Source organism: Carlito syrichta, unplaced genomic scaffold, assembly GCF_000164805.1.
Source record: "Carlito syrichta isolate Samal-C Ts95f unplaced genomic scaffold, Tarsius_syrichta-2.0.1 Scaffold301888, whole genome shotgun sequence".
NCBI classification, from domain to species: Eukaryota; Metazoa; Chordata; class Mammalia; order Primates; family Tarsiidae; genus Carlito; species Carlito syrichta.
In genome coordinates, this window is record NW_007245984.1 from 136,272 (window position 1) to 145,491 (window position 9,220).

A 9,220-nucleotide genomic window follows, 5' to 3' on the forward strand; every position below is an offset into this window, starting at 1 on the left:
GTTGGGGCTGCGGTGGCAATGGTCATGCCCCTGCACTCCAGCCTGGGCAACAGCATGAGACTCTAACTCAAAAAAAAAGTGGTTCTAATGCGACCTGGAAGGAGATCTGAGATGACTCGGTGAGAACACTTTCCTGAGACTTGGGGCGCATTCATCACTCCTGAAATAGCTCTTTTCTTCTCTGCTTCTGTTTCCCAAAATAGTGCCGGCTGGGAGACGCCCTGTCCCAGGTGCACTGAATAGTCCGGTATCCTCGTTATTCAGATGTCACTGTGTCCTTTCATGCATTGTTCTAAGGAGCACGATCACATGTCACTTTTGGCCCCATCTCTGGGGAAGGAGTAAGAGCTTTTGTCATAGATCATTTGCACAGCTGGCCTCCAGCCCTCACGGCACCCGGCAGGATCAGCTCAGATCGAAACCGTCAGCATCCCCGATGGTTTCTCACTCAGAGCCAGGAAGGCCCTGCCAGCCCCTGGGAGACCACAGCGGCCCCAGCCGGGCACTGCCAAGAAGCGGTGGGTGGGTGAGAAGAGGCGGACAGGTTGACTGCCCAAGGGTGGCCTTCAGTGACAAGCCGGAGTTGGAAAAGGGATGGACCCATGGCACAGTGCCTGTGAACATGAGACCTACCGCCGTGGGAACAGCAGTCCCTCCAGGTCACAGCCACCTGCATGGCACCGCTGCACCTGGACCTCCAAGACCTGAGAGGGTTTCCCAGTGCTGCCCATGGCATCAGCAGGGCCAGGCCTCGTCTCCACTCTCCGGCCACATGACCCGATGCTGCCCGCAGAGGCCCCTGGATGGGAAAAGCGACCTGCCAGTTACCCATTCTCCCTTCTTCTGCCTGAGTCCCAGTGTTTCTTGATTTAACGGGGGCCACGATCCAACCGCAGACAGGGTGTATTAGTTAAGATGTGATTGAGGCTGCTGTCAAAAAAGAGGCATGAAAATGGGAGTTTTCTTTTCTTTTTTAAAAATTTTTTGAGACAGGATCTCATTCTGTTCCCCGGTTGTAGTGCAGTGGAATGATCATAGTACACAGTGGCCTCCAACTCCTGGGCTCAAGCAATCCTCCTGCTTCAGCCTCCCAAGTAGTACACCACCACACACCTCGCTAATTTTTCTATTTTTTGTAGAGTCGAGGTCTTGCTTTGTTGCCCAGGCTGGTCTCAAACTCCTGGGCTCAAGCAATCCTCCTGTCTTAGTCTCCCACGGTACTAGAATTACAAGGGTGAGCTACTGCACCCAGCGGAAAAAAAAAAAGGAAGCTTCGTTTTCTGATGTAAGATTCTGTGCATACACTGGCTGGAAGAAGTAAAGAAGCAAGAGGAAACATCCAGGCCAGGTGCGGTGGCTCACGCCTGTAATCCCAGCACTTTGGGAGGTCGAGGTGAGAGGATTGCCTGAGCCCAGGGATTCGAGACCAGCCCAGGCAACTTGGCGAGACCTCATCTCTACAATAAATCAAAAAGTTAGCCGGGTGTGGTGGTGCATGCCTGTGGTCCCAGCTCCTTGGAAGGCTGAGATGGAAGGATCACTGGAGCAGATCGAGACTGCGGTGGCCGTGAGCGTGCCACTGCACTCCAGCCTGGGCAACAGAGTGAGACTCCAACTTAAAAAAAAATAAGGAGAGAGAGAAAACACCCTGCTTTCCTTTATTTATTTTGTTTTTGGTTTGTTCTTGTTTAGAGCCAGGCTGAAGTGCAGTGGCACAATCATAGCTCACTGCAGCTTCAAACTCCTGGGCTCCAGCAATCCTCCCACTTCAGCATCCCAAGGAGGTGGGATTAAAAGTGCGAGCCACTTTGGGGTGTCACATCTCCCCCCTTGCAGGAGCAAGAGACGATCTCCTGCTTTCCTTCAAAGACACAGTCTGGCGATTCCAAATACCAAGCCCACTTCCGTCCCTTGGGTTAAAACTTAGCTACAGGGTCACACCTAGCTGCAAGGGAGGTGGGAAAGGCAGATCTAGGAGGTAGCCATGAGTCCAGCTGGGACATTTCTATAGAAGAAGGGGAGAATGGAATATCAGGGGATAGCGAGCACTGCACAGAGGAGCAAAAATCAGGGAATCCCGCCAAGCACCTGGATAGACCTGTGTCTTATGTGGGTATAGAAGCCTCTTCCCCCTTAGGTAATAACACTGCCATGCAGAAACTCAGGCTCTGTGTCCAAAGTTATCTATTTTCAAAAGAAGTCAGACACCAACATTTTAAAAAAGATAAATCTCTCTGTTTAAAAATGTCGGCTCAGCCGGGTGTGGTGGCTCATGTCTGTAATCCCATCACATTGGGAGGCTGAGGCAGGAGGATTGCTCGAGCTCATGAGTTCAAAATCAGCCTGGGCATCACAGTGAGCCCTTGTCTCTACAAAATTTTTTTTTTTTTTTTAATAATTAGCTGGTTGGGCACGGTGGCTCACATCTATAGTTCCAGTACTTTGGGAGGCCGAGGTGAGAGGATTGCCTGAGCTCACGAGTTCGAGACCCCTTGGGCCACTTGGCGAGAATTCATCTCTACAATAAATCAAAAAATTAGCCGGGCATGGTAGCACATGCCTGTAGTCCAGGCTACTTGGAAGGCTGAGGCAGAAGGATGACCTGAACCCAGCAGGTTGAGGCCGTGGTGGTTGTGAGCATGCCACTGCCCTCCAGCCTAGGCAATAGAGTGAGACTCTAACTCAATAAATAAATAAATAAATAAACATAAACAAACAAACAAATAAATAAAATAATTAGCTGGGCATGGCAGCTTGTGCTACTCAGGAGATTGAGGCAGAATGATCGCCTGAGCCCAGGAGGTCAAGGTTGTAGTGAGACCCCTACTCAAAAAAAAAAAAAAAAGAAATGTTGGCTCCAAATTTTTAGGCACTGTGTGGGCACAACATATGTGTGGACTGGACGTGGCCCAGTGGCTGTCATTTGGGGCCCTGTCTTGGATTCGATTCACAGGAAAGAGTCCATTGTGCTTAACTCTGCCTCAAATGCAGAACTTCTGAAATCCACAATTGGAGCTGAAAGTCACGTAGATGTAGTGAAGAGCTGGTATCAGGACAAACCCTTCACAACAAGGGATTTGTTTGGCTTGTGAGTTGGACGTTGAAACGCAAGAAATCCTGGGTGCAGTGGCTCACGCCTGTCATCCCAGCACTCTGGGAGGCAGAGGCGAGAGGGTTGCCTGAGCCCAGGGGTTCGAGACCAGCCTGGGCAACTTGGTGAGACCTCATCTCCACAGTAAATCCCAAAATGTATTGGTCCCCTAGCTACTTGGAAGGCTGAGGCAAAAGGATAACCTGAGCCCAGCAGGTTGAGGCAGCTGTAGCCGTCAGCATGTCACTGCACAAGCCTGGGCAACAGAGTGATAGTCTGACTCAAAAAAAAAAAAATCTTAAGTGGGTCATAAGTGGTTGTTCTCCTGATTTTACAGATATGGAACTAAATCAAATGACCTGCTCATCCTCCTAGTGGGAGGTAGACAGTGATTCAGATCCAAGTTGGCGGCCAGAGTCCAGTTGCTTAGATGTCAAATATTTATGTTTTCTCTTCCCAGTTTTTTTTTTACCATATCCATTCAAATGTCACCCTGTGACCTTTATTATTTAAGAATAGCACCCATGACCTTTATTATTTATGACTAGCACCCATACAATTGCTTACTTCTTTTTTTTTATTTTTTGAGTTGGAGTCTCACTCTGTCGCCCAGACTGGAATGCAATGGCCGCTCCCAGCCACCGCAGCCTCGACCCGCTGGGCTCAGGCGAGCCTTCCACCTCAGCCTTCCAAGTAGCTGGAACCACAGGAGCACGCTACCATGCCTGGTAATTTTTTTTGTTGTGGTTGTTATTTAGTTTTTATTTCTCTGTAATCCAACTAGATGTGGAAGGGAATAAGGAAAATATGAAACCCAAAGTATTGTAGCGAGAGCACAAAGATTATAGGGATACTGCGAACAAATGGGATGGAGAGGGTGCTCTCCTGAGCTACAGAAAGAATGGTCTGGTAGTTTAAGATAAAACAAGTCAATTTTATTAGAGTTGTCCACAGTCAGCAATGGTGATCTTCTTGCTGGTCTTGCCATTCTTGGACCCAAAGCCCTCCATGGCTTGCATAACATTCATACCCTCTTACACCTCGCCAAAAACCACATGCTTGCCATCCAACCATTCAGTCTTAGTAGTGCAGTTGAAAAACTGGGAACCATTTGTGTTGGGTCCAGCATTTGCCACGGACAAGATGCCGGGACCTGTATGCTTCAAGGTGAAGTTCTCATCATCAAATTTCTCCCCATAGATGGACTTGCCGCCAGTGCCATTATGGCATGGAAAGTCATCACCCTAGCACATAAACCCTGGAATAATTCTGTGAAAACAGGAACCCTTATAACCGAATCCTTTCTCTCCTGTGCTCAGAGCACGAAAGTTTTCTGCTGTCTTTGAAACTTTGTCTGCAAACAGCTCGAAGGAGATGCGGCCCAAGGGCTCGCCGTCGACGGCAATGTCGAAGAACACGGGGGGGGTTAACCATGGCTGACAGGAAAAGACTTAAGGCCCTGGCTAATTTTTGATTTATTGTAGAGATGAGGTCTCACCAAGTTGCCCAGGCGGATCTCAAACCCACGGGCTCAGGCAATTCACTCACCTCAGCCTCCCAAAGCACAGGATTACAGGCTGAACCACCGAGCCCGGTCATTTTTTAAAAATTAACTGATTTTTGTGGTTTATTGTTTGTTTTTTGAGTCAAGGTTTCACTCTGTCACCCAAACTGGAGTGCAGTGGCAGGATTACAGTTTACCACAGCCTCAACCTCCTGGGATCAGATGATCCTTCCTCCTCAGCCTCCTGAGTAGCTGGAACTACAGGTGTGCACCACCATGCACAGCTTATTTATTTATTTATTTATTTATTTATTTATTTATTTTTGAGAAGACCAATTCTTACTATGTTTCCCAGGCTGGTCTCAAATTCCTGATCCTCCAGTCTCGACCGCCCAAAGTGAAGGATTGCAGGCGTGAGCCACTGCGCCTGACCAAATTAATGATTTTTACAACTTAAATATATTTATTTTAAAAGAAAACATAATAGTCCTGAAGTAAATGGTAAACTGCCATCCTTGCCATAATTAAAGGTGATCCTAAAAATAATCACAATAAAGGCAAAACAATATCTCCAAATTTTATTTAGATAATAACATAACATTTTAACTAGATATTATATCTAACTAAAGACTCCGAATCTGAAGTCTGCACTCATTTTGTTTTTGTTTTTCTCAAAGGGGGATTAACAAGTGTGACATGTAAAAGATGTCTAGCTCCAAACACTTTTTTTGTACACAAAACCAGAAAGATTGAAAAAAATTTTGAGCCGGGCTCGGTGGCTCAGCCTGTAATCCCGTGCCTTTGGGAGGCTGAGGTGAGTGGATTGCCTGAGCCCGCCGGTTCGAGACCCGCCTGGGCAACTTGGCGAGACCTCATCTCTACAATAAAGCAAAAATTAGCCAGGTGTGGTAGCGCTCGCCTATAGTTCCAGCTATTGGAAGGCTGAGGTGGAAGGATCGCCGGAGCCTAGCAGGTCGAGGCTGCAGTGGCCGGGAGCGGCCACTGCACTCCAGTCTGGATGACAGAGTGAGACTCCAACTCAAAAAAAAAAAAAAAATTTTGAAAGGAGACTAACGTTCTTGGGATGTGTCTCAATGCTCTTCAATGCTGTGTCCTTGTGTTCCCAAGATCCCCTTGGGTGATAAGTTTTAGGAAATAATGGCTTGTGTGAAAATGAAGACCGCACATGAAAATATATACAGTTGCCCCTCACCCCCAAAAGAAAAGAAAATCAGTTTCACTCAGCCCCAGCCAGCTCCCGGGGCACACAGTTGTGTGGTTGGTTTATCTGGAGGGTGCAATCTTTTTAAAAGTAAAACCAGCCCGTGCCTGCAGCCCGCACGAACCCTGCCTCTCAGCAGGTGTATCCGGTAGAAAAACAAAACACCGAGCTGTGGTTAGGCCACTGGAGTTCAGCACATTCACAAATCAGCCTCCTGGGAGGGGTCTCGACCACAGCCTCCACCCGGGGCCTCTGTACAAACCTCCCAGCCTCTTGGGGTTTGGACAACAGCGCTGAGCCACAGACAGGGGAGGACGGGCCACCCCACTTGCTGGGCCCTTCACTGGGCCCTTCCCAGGTACAGGTGCCATGTTCCTTACAGTGACAAGCGGTAAAATCCTGCTGTAGCAGGATGCATGGCCTGCTTGCAGTGTAGACCACCATCTGTTGCAGTGTAGACTTTAGGAAGTCATCCCCGCCCCGTCTAGGTTTAACCTGCAAAGAAAAGACCAGAATGTGGCCGCACAGTGAACTGGATGGTGTCTTGAGCCCAGCAAGAAGGTGGAGAGGCTTTGTCCTCTCTGCCTCTGAGTTCCTGAATCCATTTCCGTCAGGGACCATCTGTATTTGGTGTGTTGAATGGCTGGCAAATGCACTTGGCCCTGGAGGTAGAGGAAGGACCGGGCGTCGTCGTGGGGAAGTGCCTCCTTCCTTCGTCCCCCCAAGTCCCAGTCTCGCCCCACTTGCAGATGGCAGCTCCAGAGCCAAAGTGAGTCGCTGAGTTGCTGAACACCAAGGTTCAACAGCAGGTTTCTGGCACATTCCTCGTCCTGCACTTCCGCAAACCTCTGGATTGCTGCCGTGTTATTCTTTTGAGTAAATTACCACCCCTGGCAGACACAAACAGTGGAGGGGGAGAAATAACGTGTGTCAAGTGCTAAATGCCTTAAATGGCTCATCTCACTTTATTCTAACCCCCCTATAGGTTTATATGTATACAAGGGGTGCCAAAACAGTGCATACACATTTTAAGAGATGTTATCTATGTATTACTTTTCGAAGTTGAATTGCTTTACAGTCGCCACGTGTAGTATAATGTTCACTCAACCGTGCTTCTGCCATTTTCTTTGTCTTGCCTGTCCCATGGTGACGCTAGCATTTATTTGATGAACGCCATCTTCTGGGTGCACGTCATACTTAAAAGTATGTATGCATGTTTTTGGCGCCTCCTATATATTTATCTTCTCCCACAACCAGTGAGGAAACCAGACCTGAGAAAATTCACTGTCAAGGATCACCCAAGGCAAGGATTCGATCCTGATGGTCTGACCCAATGTTCAAACTCACAGCCACCCGGCCGCCTTCCAGGGCAAATATGCTTGGGCTTGAACCAGGCTCTGTCTGCTGGTGGACGTGTGACTTGCCCTGACAACTCTGGCCACTGTTGTATGTAAAGCAAGGATCCCGACAATGCCTACCGCTCGGGGCTGGCGAGACCTTACACGAGATCATGCAGGCGACATGCCTTGTGTGGTGTCTGGCGTGCAGGGCACCGCGAGAAAGGGCAAGGGTCATTAGTAATGTTATCATGGCCCAAGCGACCGATCCTTCTTCTCGCGTGACTGTCCCCTTCTCTCTCCAGGTACCACCTGCTGAGCTTCCATTCTGCCTTGGCCTCTCCCCCACCCCATGGCCAGTCTGGGGTGGGGATGCTCACAGGACAAAGGAAAACTTAGCCTTCCCAAAGGGTCTTCTGCTTTCAGAGCTGCTGGTCTCACAAGCAGGGCAAGCCCCGGAGAGTACTTCCTACACCAAGGATGTTCAGACAGTGACAAAAGCCAGGAGGTAGATGGCATTGTAGAGCTGTTTTCTCATCAAAGGTTGTGTCACCAACATGGGGACCTCTGAGAACCACTCAGTCGCTGAAGATATGCGCACCCAGGAGGGTCCAGAGAAGAGTTCACTGTGAGTACTGAACTGGGGGAATGGCTGGTCTTTGATGAGAATCATCAAGTTTGCAGAAATTCTACATGCAATGGGATTTTTATTGCTTTTTTTTTTTTTTTTTGAGTCAGGATCTTTCTCTGTGACCCAGGTTGGAGTGCAGTGGTACAATCATAGCTCGCTGTAGCCTCAAATTCCTGGGCTCAAGCAATTCTCTGCCTGAGCCTCCCAAGTAGCTGGGACTACAGGCACACGCCACTATGCCTGGCCTGTGATGGTTTAAAAACATTTCTAAAAATTCCTGTACTCTGATTGTGAATGGGAAAATTACAACCCGGCCGGGCACAGTGGCTCACACCTGTCATCCCAGCACTTTGGGAGGCCGAGGCAAGAGGACTGCCTGAGCCCACGGGTTCAAGACCAGCCTAGGCAACATGGTGAGGCCTTGTCTCTACAATAAATTTTTAAAAAAATTAGCCTGGCATGGTGGCATGCACCTGTGTTTCCAGCTACTTGGAAGCCTGAATCAGAGGATGGCCTGAGCCCAGCAAGTCAAGGCTGCAGTGGCCGTCAGCGTGCCACTGCACTACAGCCTAGGCGACAGAATGAGACTCCAACTCAAAAAAAGACAGCTTCGACAGCTGACAAAAATGAGTGTTTATATAAACATTAACCCATATATACACATGCAACCATGCATGCATGCATTCAGGGTTCCACTATCTTAAGAACTGTGTCCTGAACAAATTACACAACCTCTCAGCTGTCTGGGTCTGGGTCTCAGTTTTTCATTCTCTCTCTCTCTCTCTCTCTCTCTCTCTCTCTCTCTCTCTCTCTCTCTCTCTCTTTTGAGGCGGGTCTCACTCTGTCACCCAGACTGAAGTGCAGTGGCGTGATCATCACAGCCTCAACCTCCTGGGCTCAGACGATCCTTCCATCTGAAGAGTTGGAACTACAGGCACATGCCACCATTCCTAGTTTTTTTGGGGGGGTTTTGAAGGGTTTTTTGGTAGAGATGAGGTCTCCCTATGTTGCCCAGGCTGGTCTCGAACTCCTGGGCTCAAACAATCCTCCCATCTCAGGCTCCCAAACTGCTGGGTTGGCAGACCTGAGCCACCTTGCCCAGCATAGTTTATCTCTGAAGTGAAGACTAATAATAATACTATCCTCATAGCAGTGTTGAAATGCAAATGAATCTTGAATGCTAAGAGCAACAGACCAGAGCAGGTTTAATGAATATAAGTTATTGCAATAATCCATAATATATGCACTCACATAAAAAAGGGACTGAAGGAAATTATACCAGAGAGTTAATGTGGTTACTCTGAGTCAGAGAATTATGAAAGCTTTTCATTGAATTCTTGATATTCCAATGTTTTCAAAACATCCTTTAAGCCGGGCTTGGTGGCTCAGCCTGTAATCCCGCGCCTTTGGGAGGCTGAGGTGAGTGGATTGCCTG

General features: G+C 48.4%; 1 pseudogene; it reads right to left on the reverse strand.

The window, feature by feature from the left end:
• Positions 1–4,029: 4,029 nt before the first annotated feature.
• On the reverse strand, positions 4,030–6,962 carry LOC103257887 (annotated as a pseudogene).
• Between the last annotated feature and the right edge of the window lie 2,258 nt (positions 6,963–9,220).